The sequence below is a fragment of the Hemibagrus wyckioides genome, linkage group LG01 (genome assembly GCF_019097595.1).
Source record: "Hemibagrus wyckioides isolate EC202008001 linkage group LG01, SWU_Hwy_1.0, whole genome shotgun sequence".
NCBI classification, from domain to species: Eukaryota; Metazoa; Chordata; class Actinopteri; order Siluriformes; family Bagridae; genus Hemibagrus; species Hemibagrus wyckioides.
The window spans coordinates 4,556,565-4,576,806 of NC_080710.1; the positions used below are offsets into that span (position 1 = coordinate 4,556,565).

The following is a 20,242-nucleotide window of genomic DNA, read 5'->3' on the forward strand; positions in this document are numbered from 1 at the left end:
TTACCCCCACACAACATAACATAACATTCTACCTCAGCTGATTGTTGCACATGCTATATTGCACTACTCTGTACACACAATAACACTCACTGTACATCTTCTCTGTACATCTTTGTGTGTGCACTGCACTGTCACTTTGCTCCCTGTAAAACTGGACATTATATTTTGTCACTTTGCTCCCTGTAAAACTGGACATTATATTTTGTCACTTTGCTCCCTGTAAAACTGGACATTATATTTTGTCACTTTGCTCCCTGTAAAATTGGACATTATATTTTGCCTCATATACACTTCTACAATATATTTATATATTTATCTTACATATGCACACTGTACATACTATACTCTTTTGCATCACCATTTCAATGTTGACTTTAGCGGACCTTTTATCTACATATATTCATATTCATACACTGTATCTTCTGTACATATAGAGTCTACACATATATTTATTTTATATTGTTTTATTTTTCACATATACTATACATATACTATACTGTACTATATATATATATATATATATATATATATATATATATATATATATATATATATATATATATATATATATATATATACATATATATTTTTTTAAAGTGAACTCATTTTAATGCTACACAGAATCTTCATGAAAATATGATTATCCTGACCTGAGCTAATTTACTGAATCAACCAACTCACATCTCCATTCTTTCTTTTGAGTGAGGAAGTTCAGGAGAGTATTCAGAGGGAGTTTAGCCAAGAAGAAGTGGGATATGGACAGGACTGAAGAGAATACAAGGAGTTACAGCGCAGAGTGAAGAGGGAGGTGTCTAAGGCCAAGCAGAAGGCGTATGATGAGTTGTACACTAGGTTAGACACTAGAGAAGGAGAGAAGGACTTGTACAGGTTAGCTAGGCAGAGGGATCGAGATGGGAAGGATGTGCAGCAAGGTAGAGTTATTAAGGATAGAGATGGAAAGGTGGTCACAAGTGAGGAGAGTGTACAGAGGAGATGGAAGGAGTACTTTGAAGAGCTGATGAATGAGGAATATGAGAGGGAAAAGAGTAGAAGGGGTGAACTCTGTGGAACAGAAAGTAGATGAGATTAGAAAGGATGAAGTCAGGAAGGCTTTGAAGAGGATGAAAAGTGGAAAGGCAGTTGGTCCTGACGACATCCCGGTGGAGGTCTGGAAGTGTCTAGGAGAGGCAGCAGTGGAATTTTTAACTAGTCTGTTTAACAGGGTTTTAGAGAGTGAGAAGATGCCTGAGGAATGGAGAAGTGTATTAGTGCCGATCTTTAAGAATAAGGGTGACGTGTAGAGTTGCAGCAACTATAGGGGGATAAAGTTGATGAGCCACACAATGAAGCTATGGGAAAGAGTAGTGGAAGCTAGGTTAAGGAAGGTAGTGGAAATTTGTGAGCAGCAGTATGGCTTCATGCCCATAAAGAGCACAACAGATGCAATTTTTGCTCTGAGAATGTTGATGGAGAAGTATAGGGATGGTCAGAGAGAGTTGCACTGTGTGTTTGTAGACTTGGAGAAAGCGTATGACAGGGTGCCAAGAGAAGAGCTGTGGTACTGTATGAGGAAGTCAGGAGTAGCAGAGAAGTATGTCAGAGTGGCGCAGGACATGTATGAGAGGAGCAGGACAGTGGTGAGGTGTGCTGTAGGTCAGACAGAGGAGTTCAAAGTGGAGGTGGGACTGCATCAGGGATCGGCTCTGAGCCCCTTCCTGTTTGCTATGGTGATGGACCAGTTATCAGAGAAGGTCAGACAGGAGTCTCCTAGGACAATAATGTTTGCAGATGACATTGTGATCTGTAGTGAGAGCAGGGAGCAGGTGGAGGAAAACCTGGAGAGGTGGAGGTTTGCGCTGGAGAGAAGAGGAATGAAAGGCAGTCGTAGTAAGACTGAGTACATGTGTGTGAATGAAAGGGAGGGAAGTGGAACAGTAAGATTACAGGGTGATGAGGTGAAGAAGGTACAGGAGTTTAAGTACTTGGGGTCAACAGTCCAAAGTAATGGAGAGTGTTTGGAAAGAAGTAAAGAAGCGAGTGCAGGCAGGTTGGAGAATGGGTGGAGAAAGGTGTCGGGAGTTCTGTGTGATAGAAAAATATCAGCGAGAATCAAGGGGAAGGTGTACAGGACAGTGGTGAGACCGGCCATGCTGTATGGTTTAGAGACAGTGTCACTGAGACAGAGACAGGAGTCAGAGCTGGAGGTAGCAGAGCTGAAGATGTTGAGGTTCTCTTTGGGAGTGACGCAGTTGGACAGGATTAGGAACGAGTACATCAGAGGGTCAGCTCATGTTGGACGTTTGGGGGACAAAGTTAGAGAGGACAGATTAAGATGGTTTGGACATGTCCAGAGGAGGGAGAGTGAGTATATTGGTAGGAGAATGTTGGACATGGAGCTGCCAGGCAGGAGGAAAAGAGGAAGGTCAAAGAGGAGGTATATGATGTAATAAATGAGGATATGAAGCTCGTGGGTGTAAGTGTTGAGGATGCAGAAGATAGGGATAGGTGGAGAGAGATGAATCGCTGTGGCGACCCCTGAAGGGTAAAGCCCAAAGAAGAAGAAGAAGATTTCTAATTTGTAGACAGTGCCCCCTAGTGGACAAGTTCTGATACTGATACTAAAAAATAACCACGGAAAAATAAAATAAAATAAAAATACAGCCGAAATTTGAAATTTAATTATTCAGATTTTTAATATATTTTTTCTTAAATTGTGCATTCCTAAATCATTTCTCTAGTGATTTATTCTATAATTGAATATTTTTCCCCTCTGATCTCGAATTTTGTCCTTCAACTAACTGCAGTAATGTCCTTATGTTGAAAAAAATAGCTTATAAAGTCTATTATTTGATAATTAGTTAAGAATCTAAGATAGCAGGTGCATTAGGGTAAACTTGCATATAAATGCTATCAGTGAACACTATTTAAAACACGTCATCCTATAAATCTATTGAATTTGATAGCTTTGTGGATTTCCACCTTCGGACCCAGAATTTGGTCATTTTGTCATTTTATACCACATGACCCACCATCTAGTGAGAGAAACACACCAGGTCAATTCAGCTCAAATTTATTCGTACAATTCTTTTTCTGTTACAGGATTCTGGATATAGATTAAAATCCCTTATGAGCAAGCCTGAGGCGACGGTGGCAAGGAACAACTCCCTGAGATGACATGAGGAAGAAACCTTGAGAGGAACCAGGCTCAAAAGGGACCCCATCCTCTTATGGGTGACACCAGATGATGCGATTAGAATCATTACAGTCCACAGATGGAGAAGAGTAATGGACTAAATGGACTAAATGTGCCGAAGTGACGACTGCAGTGATGACGATTACAGCAGCATTTTGTAGAGAGAAATCTTCTGCATCCAGGTGTCTTCTATCCAGTTAAGTAAAGGTGAGGATTTTTTTCTAGAAAATCTAGGAGTTAGAGAAAGAGAGAACAGATTGTTAGTTTTATACCACAGTGTTTATCAGAAGGTGCTTATTTTAAAATAATACTTACTTAAATTTGAGCACCTCACCCTGGGTAGCCGTCAGGTATAATAGAGGAGGAAATGGTTTCCAGATGATCATACATACATGGACCTGCCTTCCTCAACATAATAATAATAATATATATTTTTAAATAAATATATATTTATATATTTATTTTTTAAAGTAGATTAAATTTTAGTAAATTTTTTTAAAAATAGTTTTTAAAAAAAAAAAAAAAGAAATCTCTTAGCATCATGCAACATGTGCACTTTTTTTTTGTTTATTATTAGTTTTTTAAACTGTTTTTGTTTAGGCAAAATCAAAATTCTTGTAAAATACAGTTTTTTTTTAAACAAGGTGTCTAGACGATAGATCAACAGACCTACTTTTCTATACGTTATCATTGTGTTGGGATCATTTTGCTTTCAGTAGAATTTTAGTTTATTTAACTCTATTATCCTTGGGGTCAATTTGTGGTCATTCAATGTTTAATGTCTCCAAATATATGTTTGATATATTTTTTTATTTCATATTTGGTGACATTTTGTCTAATTTGTCTAATTTACTGGGGACAAGTACACATTTTGTGGCATCAGATTTCCAGGAGGGTTAAAGAAATTTTTTAAGCAACTGATTTGAGAACTTAGAAATTGCCATGTAATAGAGAAACTGATACACAAACCTGAAAATGGCCCTATAAGTAATAAGAGAGAGTTAATAACGGTGATCTACTTATCTACCAAGGTGTTCTGACTCTTTCTGTATTAGTGAGCCAAGCCTGAGTGTTCTGGTGTTCTGTGTGTGTGTGTGTGTGTGTGTGTGTGAGACACGTGAGCCAGTGCGATCCCCTTGAAAGCCAGTCTCATCCAGACACTCTCGATCATCTCCAGGTTCATCTTCCACATCATCCAGACCAGGATTCCATGACCTGCAGACACTGATAAGAGTTTAGAGGGCGGCTCATGCCAGCAGGTTCTGGATGGATTTCTTGCTGTTGTTGCTTCAGATGTAAGAGAGCCTGATGATGATGATGATGATGTTCTTATGCCGTGGAGACTGCAGGATCTGCACCAGGTGGGGGTGGTGGGGTTTGGCTGCGTGTCCGTTTCCACTTTCTTTGTGCGCGGATCTCCCGGGTGTTGGCACCAGTGTAGTAAATGTTCGCTGTTATCAGGTGAAACTCAGCGGATTCAGGTTGCGCTTGGACGTCAGCTTTTTCCGAGCTTTTTTAGTCCGACAGAAAGCAGAAACGAATCTGAAAAGAGGCTTGGCTTCTGTACAGCGGGTCGCTTTGGCTCACGTGTTGCATGTTTTTGGTGTTCTGCAGGATAATTTTTTATTTATTTTTTATTTTTTATTTTATTTTTGAGATTCTATTACTAAGGCTACAATCATACCCACTGTAGAAAATTAGAAATTTCAGAAAAGCAGCCATATTCAAGTCCACTGTGGTGTGTAAAGACTTTTACATATATACCAATCAGTTCATGTTTATCGTTGAAAACAGGTGAACCGCTGTCTCCTTCATTACCTGCTACAGATGTTACAAACTCATTCTCACCCATTTGTTGCCTCATGCTTGAATTTGGCCGGCAGATTTTACCCTCCTGCTTCTGAAAATTCCCATTAGGGGCTCGGGTATAAAAGTATATTCTATCATTTTTATTTACTTCAGCAATCTTGTTTTGTAAACCATCACCAGGTGGATGAGTGTTGCCTAGTAACTTAACAAAAGCTAGATCTCGCTTTGTGTCAGTGTTAGGAAATTTCAAGTCAGCCCTGTAGACCAGTATAAAGTCTTCAGTGGGGAAAGCAATGAGTATTTTTGACGTCTTTAAATTTGGTTCCTTAACTACATGTAAAGCAGTCAAGACATTCCCATTACCGTAATAACAGCCGAGTCCATGTGAACTAAAGTTTCCTTCATTAAACTTAGTGATTATTATGCAAGGTGTTTCCTGTGAAATCAATAGCTCCATGTTGTCTTCATATTCTACAATTTCTCCATTTCTATAAACTACTGGGCCATTTGTAGATTCTAGTTGATCAGTACATTTCTCTATAATGTCCTCCCTAAGCCATGGTGGATCTGATCTATTATTAGGCTGAGCATCTAAAAATAATATGCCCAATAAATTTAGTATATCCATGAACATCATGTTTGGGTTGCAGTATGAACATGTGAAGACCTGTAAAATGAGAAAAAAATCACTGTGAGCACAGAATGATGATGATGATGATTAGTAGTAGTTAGTAGTTGCAGTAATCTTTACAGTATTTCTCCCAACAGGTTACCCAAATCTCAGTAATCACACTTCCTATTGTGAAAATCTCTGAAAGTCTCCCTCACAACTAATGATATTCCTGGCCAAAGAGCAGAGATTTCTGATGGGAGGTGAGGTGATGAGAAAACAAGCCAAAATTTGTACCCAAACGAAAGAATGATGTGTATTTGTTCAGTGTGTATCCAGATAATAACTATCGGTACTGACAGTGTGACAGTTACAGTAAACAATAAGCTAATGTACCTACAGAACACACAGGGAAATGCTTCATTTTTTCCTAGAAACTAGATTTTATGTTAATGTAGTTAACATAACATTATAAAAACCATCCATTTTCTATACCCGCTTTATTCCTAATTAGAGCAACGGTGATCTGCTGGAGCCTATCCCAGCGTAGATTGGGTGAAAGGCAGGGGAACACCCTGGACAGGTCGCCAGTCCATCACAGGGCCACACACACCCACACTCATTCCTATGGGCAATTTAGAATTCCCAGTCAACCTAATGTACATGTTTTTGGACTGTGGGAGGAAACCGGAGTACCCCGAGTAAACACACGCAGGCACGGGGAGAACATGCAAACTCCACACAGAAAGGCCCCTGGGTTCAAACCCAGGACCTACTTGCTGTGAGGCAACAGTGCTAACAACTAAGCCACTGTGCTGCCCCCATAGAAACCATTGTTTGGTTAAAATCTGACTCTGGATGATGACGGATTAATAACCTGGCAGTGCAGGATAAAGAAGTGTTTTAGAATGTACTATAAGTTTGTGTAAAATAAATATAAAGAATGTGGTAAGCTTAGCAAACACCATCAACTATTCTTTTTCCCCAAATGCTTGTTGTCACTTGTCTCTTGACTCATTAAAGCACTGAACGCCGATTTAAGCAAGAATAAGCAAGCCTTTTGCTAACCTCGCCCTTTAGCACAAGAGTTCAAGTCAGATAAATATGAAACTGAGGAGTCTAGTCATAAGTACATTAACGACAGTAATAAAATTGTTTGAAGACACTCACCATTTCCTTATCTGTTATTTCCTCCTGACGACTACAACAGAGAAAAGGAAGCCGATTCGTTTTCTATCGGTCTTCAGCCAATCATCTTCAAACACAAAAGCTCACCAACAATTCCAAATATGGGCAAAACCCCACCTACGTACCATCAGGCTTCAAGAGTGACATGACTCATCCAAGTTTAGAAGGAAGAGCTTTACTGAGGGTGTTTCTCTGTGCTGTGTTGAGACACATCTCTTCAGCAAGCATTTGAAATGCTTTCTCTTATTTGTTTTCTTGTTGTAATATTCTAAAAACAGTGGTCTTTTTTCTCCTTCTTTGATCATTTAAAAAATATATATTATGTTCTATAGTTGTATTTTACATCACTAACATGTTTTATATATTTTAGTTTATAACAGATTATTTATGAATTTCAGTTAAGATTGTGTAATGGCATTGAACATTCCTCGTTGATCAGTTGCACAAGTTTTGCTTCAGGACTCCTGTTTTACTGGTTTTACATTTTTTGTTTTTACGCATTCACCTTACTTTCATTTCTTGTGTCCTGATCATTTTCCTGGAAATCAGTCACACAAGCTGCAACATATATACAAATCTACAATTAGATTCTGTAGTACAGCGTGTCCCTAAAGTCTCCATCCATAAAGCATTGTGTTCATCAGCAACGTTTCAGTTGTGCCTTCATCAGTGGATGTTGACGGACGTCCAAGTTCTGAATTTGTTCATTATTAAGTCCATCGCAACCTGGTGATAGATTTCTGATGCAGCTATGAGACTTCTTTTGTCAAATCTGAAAAATGGGTAATATAAAAAGACATTTTGCTAAAAGGGGTGAACTTACGGGGACAAACTTTTAAACAGTTCCACAAAGACCTGAGTAGGAACCCAAATGGATCCTGTTACAAAATACTGTATAATTGGTCCTACAGGTCTTGTAAGACACTTCCTGTAGGTATTTTTTAGGAAATGCAATTTTAATTTTAGTTTTTGGACAAGTTTCCTATTGGAATCCTTCCGGATATTAATAAATACCATATATACTCTATAAAATGCTCCAATTTCTTCTCCAAGTCAAACTCCTAGAGCACCCTTTCCGATAAAATACAAGTTGAGGTCCAATAAGATTACAAATAAATACAATTACTTGATAGTGAAATGTCAAATTTAATTCTTCATATTTGTAATTATATTTAAAGAAAGTAATTATTAGCATGGGCGTAGATTTGGTTTGAACGTTGTGTGAATAGGTATGCTTCCAAATATTTAAAAACATAAATATATCATTACCCATCCATCTTGCTGTGTAATCTATCTATATGTCCAAAGATTGTCCATTACACTTGTTTATTTACTATTGTACAAGTGGGAAACTGGGCTGGAAACTCAAACTAAACACAGCTTTGCGGGGCGAGTCACTAGAGTCGATTTGTTCGGACTGCATGTGTCGATTCCTTTGAAGCATCATGTCACCTCAGAAAGTTCAGATAGCCAACAACATTATTTTTAAAACAGTAGTTAAAAATTATTAAAATAACATTTAGCTAACATACTGTAATACAAGGCACGAACTTGTTAAGCTGATAATTATAGCTAATTTGTGTGAAGAAGCTAGCTAGTTACAAAATATAGTGTATGTTACAAAATAATTTACTTCCACATATGTTGTAGTTGATCACTGTATGATATTAGGACATCATAATTGCTAGTTTTGACTACTGAGATACGTTACCTCCCACTATACTTCCAGCCCCGGAAACAACACATCTATCAATTACTAATTACATTTTATTTATTCCTCTTTTACCACAGCACTTTCCCAAAACAAATGATGTTATTAACTAATGCTTAACATTTTACCACATTTACAGTAACATTAAATGTTGTGAAACATTCCATAAATGTGAATATAAATGTATTTAGCGCTGTCGTTTTTAATTTGTAGACAGTGACCCCTAGTGGACAATGTCCGATACTGTAGGAGCCATAAACTTGAGATAAAAAAAAAACCGCGAAAAAATAAACAAACATAAAATGAAATAAATATACTCGCAGTTGAAAGTTAATTATTCAGATTTTTAATTATTAAAATTATAACAGTATATTATTTCTTAAATTTTGCATACCTAAATCATTTCTATAGTGATTTATTCTGTGGTTGAAGATTTTGTAGCAGCATTTTGTAGAGAGAAATCTTCTGCATCCAGGTGTCTTCTATCCAGTTAAGTAAAAGTGAGGATTTTTCTTCTTTTTTTTTATCTAGGAGTTAGAGAAAGAGAGAACAGATTGTTAGTTTTATACCACAGTGTTTATCAGAAGGTGTTTATTTTAAAATGATACTTACTTAAATTTGAGCACCTCACCCTGGGTAGCCGTCAGGTATAATGGAGAAGGAAATTGTTTCCACATGATCATACATACATGGACCTGCCTTCCTCAACATAATAATAATAACTTTTTTTTTTTTTAAATAAACTATGTTTTTGGAATGTAGTTTAATTTTAGCAAGGGAGATTTTTAAAAAATCTTTTAGCATCATGTTGTGTGCACTTTTTATTTATTTTAATGTTTCTTATATTCTGTAAAGCTGCTATGAGACAATGTCCATTGTTAAAAGCACTATACAAATAAAAATATATGTTTGACATATTTATTCACGTCTTATTTAAAGACTTTTTGTCCAATTTGTCTAATTTAATGGGGACAACTATACATTTTGTGGCATCAGATTTACAGGAGGGTTAAAGAAATTGTTTAAGCAACTGATTTAAGCACTTAGAAATTAGCATATAATAGGGAAACTGATACACAAACCTTGAAATCACCGTATAATTAATTAGAAAGGGTTAATAACGGTGATCTACTTATCTACCAAGGTGTTTTGTCTTTCTGTATTAGTGTGCCGAGCGTGAGTGTTCTTGTGTGTGTGTGTGTGTGTGTGTGTGTGTGTGTATGACACGAGAGCCAGTTGCAAACCACTTGAAAGCCAGTCTCGTCCAGACACTCTCGATCATCTCCAGGTTCATCTTCCACATCATCCAGACCAGGATTCCATGTCCTGCAGACACTGAAGAAGAGTTTAGAGGGCGGCTCATGCCAGCAGGTTCTGGATGGTGAGTGTTTTTTGGCTCCTTTGTGATCTTTTTCAGAGAGGATTTTTTGCTGTTGTTGCTTCAGATGTAAGATGATGATGATGCCTGATGATGATGATGATGATGTTCTTATGCTGTAGACTGCACGATCTGCACCAGGTGGGGGTGGTGGGGTTTGGCTGCGTGTCCATTTCCACTTTCTTTGTGCGCGGATCTCCCGGGTGTTGGCACCAGTGTAGTAAATGTTCGCTGTTATCAGGTGAAACTCAGTGGATTCGGGTTGCGCTTGGACGCATGCTTTTAAACAGCTTTTCAGTCTGACAGAAAGCAGAAACGAAACTTAAAAAGAAGTAAAGAAGGCTTCAGTACAGAGGGTCACTTTGGCTCTCGTGTAGCATGTGTTTTCAGGGTGTAAAGTCTTGAGGAATTTTAGAACAGTGGCCAAATTCAGAATTCTGAAAGCCACCTTGATATATGGCAACCAGTTCATGTTTCGAGTTGAAAATAGGTGAGCCACTGTCTCCAGGTTTACCTGCTACAGATATTGCAAACATATCAGGTTTCGTCATCTTTTTATATACTTCACCCTCCTGCTTCTGAAAATTCCCATTAAGGGCCCGGGTATGAAAGTAAATATTGTCATTTACATTCATATTAGCAATCTGATTATGTAAACCATCACCAAGTGGATGAGTGTTGCCCCGTAACTTAACAAAAGCCAGATCTCGATCTGCATCAGTGTTACAAGATTGATTAAAATCAGCCTTGTAGACCAGTATAAAGTCTTCAGTAGGGAAAGCAATGAGTATTTTAGACTTCCCGAAACGTGGAGGCTTAACTACATGTAAAGCAGTCAAGACATAACCGTAACCATAATAACAGCCGAGTCCATTTGGAATAAAATTTACAAATTTCAAAGCATCAAACTTAGTGATTATTACACAAGGTATTTTGTGTTGAATCAGTAGCTCCATGTTGGCTTTATATTCTAAAACTTCTCCATTTTTATAAACTACTAGGCCATTTGTAGATTCTAGTTGATCAGTATATTTCTCTATAATGTCCTTCTTAAGCCATGGTGGATCTGATCTATTATTAGGCTGTGTATCTAAATATGCACCTTTATTAATATATTGTATGAAGATTTTTTGTAGAGTCCGGTAAAAATATGGGAAAACCTGTAAAATGAGAAAAAATCAGTGTGAACACAGCATGACAATGATGATGATTAGTAGTTGCAGTAATCTTTACAGTATTTCTCCCATCTGGTTACTCAAATCTCAGTAATCACATTACACACAAACAAATGAATGATGTGTATTTGTTCAGGTAGAGTGTGTATCCAGATAATAACTATCAGTAATGACAGTGTGAGAGTTACAGTAAACAATAAGCTAATGTACATATAGAACATTATAAAAATTCTGCCTTTTTTCCTAGAAATGTGATATCATGTTAATATAGTTAACACAACATTATAGAAACCATTGTTCATTTGAAATCTGACTCTGGATGATGACGGATTAATAACCTGGCAGTGCAGGATAAAGAAGTGTTTTAGGATGTACTATAAGTTTGTGTAAAATAAATATAAAGAATGTGGTAAGCTTAGCAAACACCATCAGCTATTCTTTTCCCCCAAATGCTTGTTGTCACTTGACTCATTAAAGCACTGAACACTAATTCAAGCAAGAACAAGCAAGCCTTTAGCTAACCTCACCCTTTAGCACAAGAGTTCAAGTCAGATAAATATGAAACTGAGGAGTCTAGTCATAAATACATTAATGACAGTAATAAAATTGTTCGAAGACACTCACCATTTCCTTATCTATTATTTTCTCTTGACGATTACCATGGAGAAAATGAAGCCAATTCGTTTTATATCGGTCGTCAGCCAATCATCTTCGAACACAAAAGCTCACCAACAATTCCAAAAATGGAAAAAAAAAACCTCATCTACCTACCTTCAGGCTTCAAGAGTGACATGACTCATCCAAGTTTAGAAGGAAGACCGTTACTGAGGGTGTTTCTCTGTTGTTGTGTTGAGACACATTTCTTCAGAAAGCATTTGAAATGCTCTTACTTATTTGTTTTCATGTTGTAATATTCTAAAAACAGTGGTCATTTTTCTCCTTCTTTGATCATTTTTTAAACTTTATTTTTCATTTCATTGCCTGTACGGTATAGCCGATCTATCCTCGGGTCACGGGGAGCCTGTGCCTCAGATGTCATCGGGCATCAAGGCAAGATGAACCCTGGACGGAGTGCCAACCCAACACAGGGCACACACAACGGGCAATTTAGAGACTCCAATCAGCCTAGAAGCATGTTTTTGGATTGTGGGACGAAACCCACCAAGAACAGGGAGAACATGCAAACTCCACACACACAGTGAGTGGGAGCGAGACTCGATGTGCTAACCACTAAGACAGATTGAGACTCAATGTGCTAACCACTAAAACAGACTATTTATGAAGTAAAGTTAAGATTGCGTAATTGCATCTTACATTCCTCGTTGAATGATCCTGATGTGGCTTATGTTTAACTTCTTTCTGACAAGATAAACTGGTAATTAAGATCATTTCGATAGCACGTGAAGGTGGCATGTTGGAATAAAACCTGAAAGTCATGTAGCGTTGTAAGGCTTTTTTTTTTGGTTGTTTTTTTTAAAACGCGGAAATGTATTCCATTTTTTCTGAACCCATCAGTGTTGTTTTAATATTCGTCGTCTAACATTTGCCATTCCGTTCTTCTCCTATACTTTTCAAAAACATCTATTGATGTAAGGTGTGGTGGATGCAGGGTGGCTAGCTCCCTTTCAGAAACACTTAATAATACACCATGCTAACAATGTATTGTTAATAAATGAAGAGGAACCAGAATCAAAAGTAATCTTTTTCTAAAAAACTATAAATCAATGTTGTTAGAATGTTGTAATGATTCAGGAGACTATGAAACTGTTCCTGTTTAATTGTGCATTTCTACATATCTATAATTAATGGGAAACATTTCCTTCAATCACAACACATTCTTAGTCGTACTAAACAATATCTATATAGGTGGTTGCCTTCACACACATACGCAAAACCAGCGTACAATAATGGTCAAGAGAGTGATGCAGAATATGATTGCAACATTCTTAACAACATTGTGATAAAGATCCAAAATGTCCTTTATCATCAGACATTCTGCATCTTCAGCTTGTTGGTGTCTCCTGGGAGGCAAAAAGAGAAGACAGTGACAGTAATTCAGGAAACCTGTAAGCTAAAAATAAAAGTGTAATGACAAGAGAATTGTTAATATAATAATTACTAAAACATATAGAAGCCATTATTTCACAGTAAACCAACATTTATAGTAAACACAAAACTACCTGCTTTACACATTAATTCAATAAAAAAAGACTCTCTCTCTCTCTCTCTCTCTCTCTCTCTCTCTCTCTCTCTCACTAATGTACTCATTCATCTCACCCTGACACTGTTACTGATTTTATAATACTTGTTTTTCACAACAGCAGACACACCACCTCTCTTTATGGCCAGATCTTCTTTTTCTTCTTTGGGCTTTTCCCTTCGCCACAGTGAATCATCTCTCTCCACCTATCCCTATCTTCTGCATCCTCAACACTTACACCCACTAGCTTCATATCCTCATTTATTACATCATATACCTCCTCTTTGGCCTTCCTCTTTGCCTCCTGCCTGGCAGCTCCATGTCCAACATTCTCCTACTAATATACTCACTCTCCCTCCTCTGGACATGTCCAAACCATCTTAACCTGGCCTCTCTAACTTTGTCCCCAAATGTCCAACATGAGCTGTCCCTCTGATGTACTCGTTCCTAATCCTGTTCAACCGTGTCCCTCCCAAAGAGAACCTCAACATCTTCAGCTCTGCTACCTCCAGCTCTGACTCTGGTCTCTGTCTCTAAACCATACAGCATGGCTGGTCTCACCACTGTCCTGTACACCTTCCCTTTGATTCTCGCTGAAATCTTTCTATCACACAGAACTCCCGACACCTTTCTCCACCCATTCTCCAACCTGCCTGCACTCGCTTCTTTACCTCTTTCCCACACTCTCCATTACTCTGGACTGTTGACCCCAAGTACTTAAACTCCTGTACCTTCTTCACCTCTTCACCCTGTAACCTTACTGTTCCACGTCCCTCCCTTTCATTCACACACATGTACTCAGTCTTACTACCACTGACTTTCATTTCTCTTCTCTCCAGCGCAAACCTCCACCTCTCCAGGTTTTCCTCCACCTGCTTCCAAGGAGAATCCTGTCTGACCTCCTCTGACAACTAGTCCATCACCGTAGCAAACAGGAAGGGGCTCAGAGCTGATCCCTGATGCAGTCCCACCTCCACTTTGAACTCCTCTGTCTGACCTACAGCACACCTCACCACTGTCCTGCTCCACTCATACATGTCCTGCACCACTCTGACATACTTCTCTGCTACTCCTGACTTCCTCATACAGTACCACAGCTCTTCTCTTGGCACCCTGTCATACGCTTTCTCCAAGTCTACAAACACACAGTGCAACTCTCTGTGACCATCCCTATACTTCTCCATCAACATTCTCAGAGCAAAAATTGCATCTGTTGTGCTCTTTCTGGGCATGAAGCCATACTGCTGCTCACAAATTTCCACTACCTTCCTTAACCTAGCTTCCACTACTCTTTCCCATAGCTTCATTGTATGGCTCATCAACTTTATCCCCCTATAGTTGCTGCAACTCTGCACGTCACCCTTATTCTTAAAGATCGGCACTAACACACTTCTCCATTCCTCAGGCATCTTCTCACTCTCTAAAACCCTGTTAAACAGACTAGTTAAAAATTCCACTGCTGCCTCTCCTAGACACTTCCAGACCTCCACCGGGATGTCGTCAGGACCAACTGCCTTTCCACTTTTCAGCCTCTTCAAAGCCTTCCTGACTTCATCCTTTCTAATCTCATCTACTTTCTGTTCCACAGAGTTCACCCCTTCTACTCTTTTCCCTCTCATTTTCCTCATTCATCAGCTCTTCAAAGTACTCCTTCCATCTCCTCTGTACACTCTCCTCACTTGTGAGCACCTTTCCATCTCTATCCTTAATAACTCTAACTTGCTGCACATCCTTCCCATCTTGATCCCTCTGCCTAGCTAACCTGTACAAGTCCTTCTCTTCTTCTCTTGTCTAACCTAGTGTACAACTCATCATACGCCTTCTGCTTGGCCTTAGACACCTCCCTCTTCACTCTGTGCTGTAACTCCTTGTATTCCTGTCTATTCTCTTCAGTCCTGTCCATGTCCCACTTCTTCTTGGCTAACCTCTTCATCTGAATACTATCCTGAACTTCCTTATTCCACCACCAAGTCTCCTTATCTTCTTTCCTCCTTCCCGATGACACACCCAGCACCTTTCTTCCTGTCTTCCTGATCACTTCTGCTGTAGTTTCCCAGTCATCTGGCAGCACTACCTGACCACCTAGAGCCTGCCTCAACTTCTGTCTAAATTCCTCACAACATTCCTCCTTTTTCAGCTTCCACCACTTGGTTTTCTTCTCCATCTCTATCTTTGACCTCTGCTTACAGACCATCAAAGTCATCCTACACACCACCATCCTATGCTGTCTGGCTACACTCTCTCCCACTACCACTTTACAGTCACTAATCTCTTTCAGAATCTCTTCTACATAGGATGTAGTCTACCTGTGTGCTCCTACCTCCACTCTTGTAAGTCACTCTATACTGCTCCCACTTCTGAAAGTAAGTGTTAGCCACAGCCATGTCCATCCTCCTAGCAAAGTCCACTACCATCTGTCCTTCAAGGTTCCTTTCCTTAACTCCAAACTTGCCCATCACCTCCTCATCACCTGTGTTCCCCTCACCAACATGTCCATTAAAATCTTCTCCTATCACCACTCTCTCACCTGTTGGAATACTCTCTATCACCTCATCTAATTCACTCCAGAATCTCTCTTTCTCCTCTAACTCACAACCTACCTGTGGGGCATAACCACTAACAACATTCAACATCACCTCTTCAACCTCTAACTTCAGACTCATCACCCTGTCTGACACTCTCATCACCTCCAGAACATTCCTCACAAACTCCTCCTTCAGGACCACACCTACCCCATTTCTCTTACTATCCACACCATAATAAAACAGCTTGAATCCTGCTCCTATACTACGAGCCTTGCTACCCTTCCACCGGGTCTCCTGTACACACAGTATATCCACCTTCCTTCTGTCCATCATATCAGCCAGCTCTCTACCTTTCCCTGTCATAGTACCAACATTCAGAGTTCCTATTCTCAGTCCTATACTTTTACATTTCCTCTTCTCTCTCTGTCTACACACTCTCCTTCCTCCTCTACTTCTTCGACCAACAGTAGCCCAATTTCCACCAGCGCCCTGTAGGTCAACGGCGCTGATGGTGGTCGTTGTTAACCCGGGCCTCGACCGATCCGGTATGAAATTTAGATTACTGACTATTCGCATGGTTAAATTTGGCAATGTTTTACGCCGGATGCCCTTCCTGATGCAACCCTCTCTATTTATCCGGGCTTGGGACCGGCACAGAAGTCACTGGACTGTGACCCCCATGGCTAGATTCTCTTTATGGCCAGATAACTTGTAGAATTTAGCAAACGATTCGTTGTCACCTTACACCATGGAAAAAGCTGAATCTAAAAGGTCAAGATAATCTCTGGGGGTAGAGATTGGGCCCAGTGTTCTGACAATATCTGCAGATTGGGGCAAAATGCTGTGAATAACTTTCTGGACCAGGCAAAGTCAGAAACAGAAGGATCTTGTAGAACACTTTTGTTCAGAATTAACATGACTTATTTCCTGGGCAAGGGGACTTCCAAGCAAGAAAAAAAACTCATCTTGAAAGGAGCGTGCACATAAGAAACAGCTTCCTCACTTTTCACAATATGTTCAACTACAACACTCTGTACCTCTGGAGGATTCACATCAGGCACTGACACTCTCCACACTTCTTCTCTGTTCACATCGTCACTCTGATTACACGTTAATTTGGCTCTTAAATTCCCAATATAAGAATTAAAGAACAGATTAAAACTGTACATGAAAGTTTTAAAGCTTGAATTTTTTTCCAAACTTGAATTGATGTTAAACTGGAAAGGATTACTAAAACAAGACCGATATCTAAACTTCCTCTATTTTTTTTTCTTTGCAGTCTGCTCCACCTCCCACATTGTTCTGTGTTTCACCTCAAACGACTCTGAAAGACAGGGAACAACCAAGACACTATTTGAATGAACACTGAAGACTTTAAAAACATCTTTTTACATTATTTCTGTGATTTCTTGCTGTGAGAAATTCTCTCTAACAGTTTTTACTTGCTGCTGTTATTACCACCCTGAGAAAGTTTTTATTCTAGCTCTGAATAAACGAAACACACCTAACTACAACATTTATTCTTTGAACTTTTTCAAAAGTTCTCATGATTTGTGTCACTTGCCCTTGATAAATAAGTTTTAGGGATTTATTTTCTTCATATCGAACAGTTTTGAGGCAAAATTCATGTCAACCCGTGATTGGTCTTTTGTAGACTCATTCAAATTTTTATAACCAACTTTGTCTGTTTAATCATTGGTTTTTGAGTCATGAACATGTCTTCATTCTTATCTAAATAAAGTGTGCAGTTAGTATTAGAACTCTAGTAAATGTTCTAGTAAAAACTGTTACCTGCACTGTAAAAAATCCAAATTTGCAAATTGTTAACTCAGTTTAAAATGATAAGTTAGGTGGACAAATGTTTGAGCACAGTGTTGAGTTTACTTATAAAAAAGATTCAACTGCATGTTTATTACTGTTTGTCCAATGAAAATAAACAATTAAGTTGAGAAAACATAATATTTAGATTTTTTCATTTAAGTGTTTAACTTCCTGTCATTGTGCATACGCAGTCTGTTTCTGCGGCATTTTGCACGGGGTTTCCCCTCATCAACTGCACTTTAGAAGGGGCTGGATGTCCTCTGTTTCAGGTAAGCTTTCTTTTAGTTTTATTGAAAATAACCTAAACAAATACTTAACATAAAATGTAACATTGTTTGTTTTGAAAAGACTATTATAAGGAATGTAACGATATTTAACGAGCTCAGACAGCTATTTAGTGATCTTCCTTCTTCACTTCACGTGCTTCATTTGAAGGCCATGTTCAGTTTACTTTGTAATATATGAAATGAAATGTAATGAAATGTATCAAAATATAGGATTTTAGTGTATAAGTCATTACAATAAACTATATTTGTTTGATTCCCAGTGCCCCTGCCACTCGATGCAATGATGGTACCAAGCCCAGATAAAAATGGAAGGGGTTATGTCAGAAAGGATATCTGTCATAAAAACCTGTGCTAATTTGTTGTGTGGACCAGTTGGTCTGCTGTGGTGACTCCTCACACACATAGGGACTTTTCATTGTTTTTGACATTATAGATGTACAACATAGCAACGTGCTTTACAGAACATCCAGTCTAAAAAAATATAAAATCATATTGAATTCTCAGTAATGTCTAGTATTTCAGGAGCTTAGGGTTGTTTTTTTTTTTTTTTTTTTGCATAGCTCCTCTTAGCACAATTTAACTAGTTTGATGCAATTTGGCATTGAATGTTATTCATCTAATATTCTCCTTTTTGTATGTAAGATTTATTTATGTTGTGTTTTAAACAATTAATGTCAATTTGGTTGAAATGTAACACTGCACATGTTTTTGTTTTTGTTTTTCTTTTCATAGGTTTGGAATGCAGTGTAAGTATCGGCACTATCAAGGGTGATCCTGGCAGTATCCTTGCTTGTATATTGAATGTGTCTGCTCTTTTAAAACTGTAGGTGTGTTAAAAACACATTTGACAAGATCACACAAACGAACTAGTGCAATTACTGACCACTTTAATTTTTCATGTGAGTTATGTGATTTTCAAGATGTGTGTCAGCCATCCCAGTTTTTGAATCATATCAGAAATCATTTGAGGAGTCATGACACAGTCAAATGTTCTTTTAAAGATTGTGAGCTGACAACCAATGTCCTTTCAACTTTTAGTAGTCACGTATCTCGTGAGCACAAATCTCGTGGTTTTGAAGATTTTAGCTCTTCTGTTACATTGCGAACTGATGATTTGGAAAGCAATGAAGAGACGGGGGGGGAGACCCTACACAGAATAAAAAGCTAAATTAATGTTTAACTATGATGTAAAGTTTATAAGAGTGGCTAAGTGCAACTATATGATGCTAGCTTTGCTAATCATGGTGAGCATGCGGTGTCCGATGCCCCATATGAATCGTATTTTTTCTGTAATCTTTAATCATATGTTTACTGTAAGTGATTAAGATGTAATTAACTTTGTTTATTTGATTTATGTATTTTGGGTTAAATGTTTTGTCACAGTGGGGAAAAAAAGAGTTTAAAGCAGATTTATTTTCTTCAAAACTTCATTTTTTATTGTACAATGGGATAAAATGCATTCAAACCGCACAAAATGCTAAAATACATGCGATCTTTCTCATTGGGAATGGTTTAGAGGTTCTGATGTTGTTGATGTTATTAATTTGAAATGTATAATTGTTGCAGACTGGTTTTTTCCTTGGCCTATTCATTGGATGATGCAATTGGGACTTTTGTTCGCTGAGTGGTTCCTCCAGGAGCGAGTTTCCTTCCAGCAGACATCTTAGCATCACGTCAACTCTTCAGCTCTTCATCTCATCTTCTTCTTTCAACTCTTCAGCTCTTCACTCATCCATAGTACACTCATCATCAGTTTATCTTTGATAAGCTGAAAGTCTTTCCTAAGGGTGTGGTAGGACTGAGAAATTGCTTTACACACATTAGACGGAGCTGTTTTTTAAAAGAACTTGGTTACAGCTATATTTTACATTTGGTTACAGCTGTATGGTTGCAGCTGAATTGGTTAATTAATTTCCAAGAGTAACTATTGCTGGGGATTGTGACCATTGTTACGGTTGTTTATCACTCTCATTTTCTTCTTTTTTTCCTTTAAGCTGTCAGGGAACAAAATTTATTTAATTTACCTGCTCAAAATACACCTTCCTGGTAAACATAATTTTTCATGTGTGGTATTACTTTATTTAACTTTTGTTTCCTTTTTTCTCCCTTACTCCTGACGTTAATTTTTTTCCTCAATTAACATCTTTGTGGGTGAACTACAGGCCGAAACCAAGCTCCTTAGGTGAACCTAGACAACCTTAGATGAACCTAGATCATACAGGCCTGACCTAGTTATTAAAGCTGGGGTTACACCAATAAAAGTGGCGAGCCAGCCAGGAGAGCTTTGGTTAATCATTACCTGTATTGATAACTACTCTAATGAACACTTTTTCTCTTCTAAATTG

At 38.3% G+C, this 20,242-nt stretch overlaps 1 long non-coding RNA gene across 2 annotated transcripts; it reads right to left on the minus strand.

The window, feature by feature from the left end:
• Nucleotides 1-3,054: 3,054 nt before the first annotated feature.
• Nucleotides 3,055-11,740, minus strand: LOC131361152 (uncharacterized). 2 transcript variants are annotated; one of them, XR_009205966.1, is made up of 5 exons: nt 9,124-9,138; nt 8,906-9,038; nt 6,783-7,572; nt 3,509-5,669; nt 3,055-3,423 (listed from the first exon to the last, which is right to left on the minus strand). It is a non-coding gene; the product is annotated as an uncharacterized LOC131361152 (long non-coding RNA). The 2 variants fall into 2 exon arrangements; XR_009205965.1 differs by lacking the exons at nt 6,783-7,572; nt 8,906-9,038; nt 9,124-9,138 and adding an exon at nt 11,689-11,740.
• Between the last annotated feature and the right edge of the window lie 8,502 nt (nt 11,741-20,242).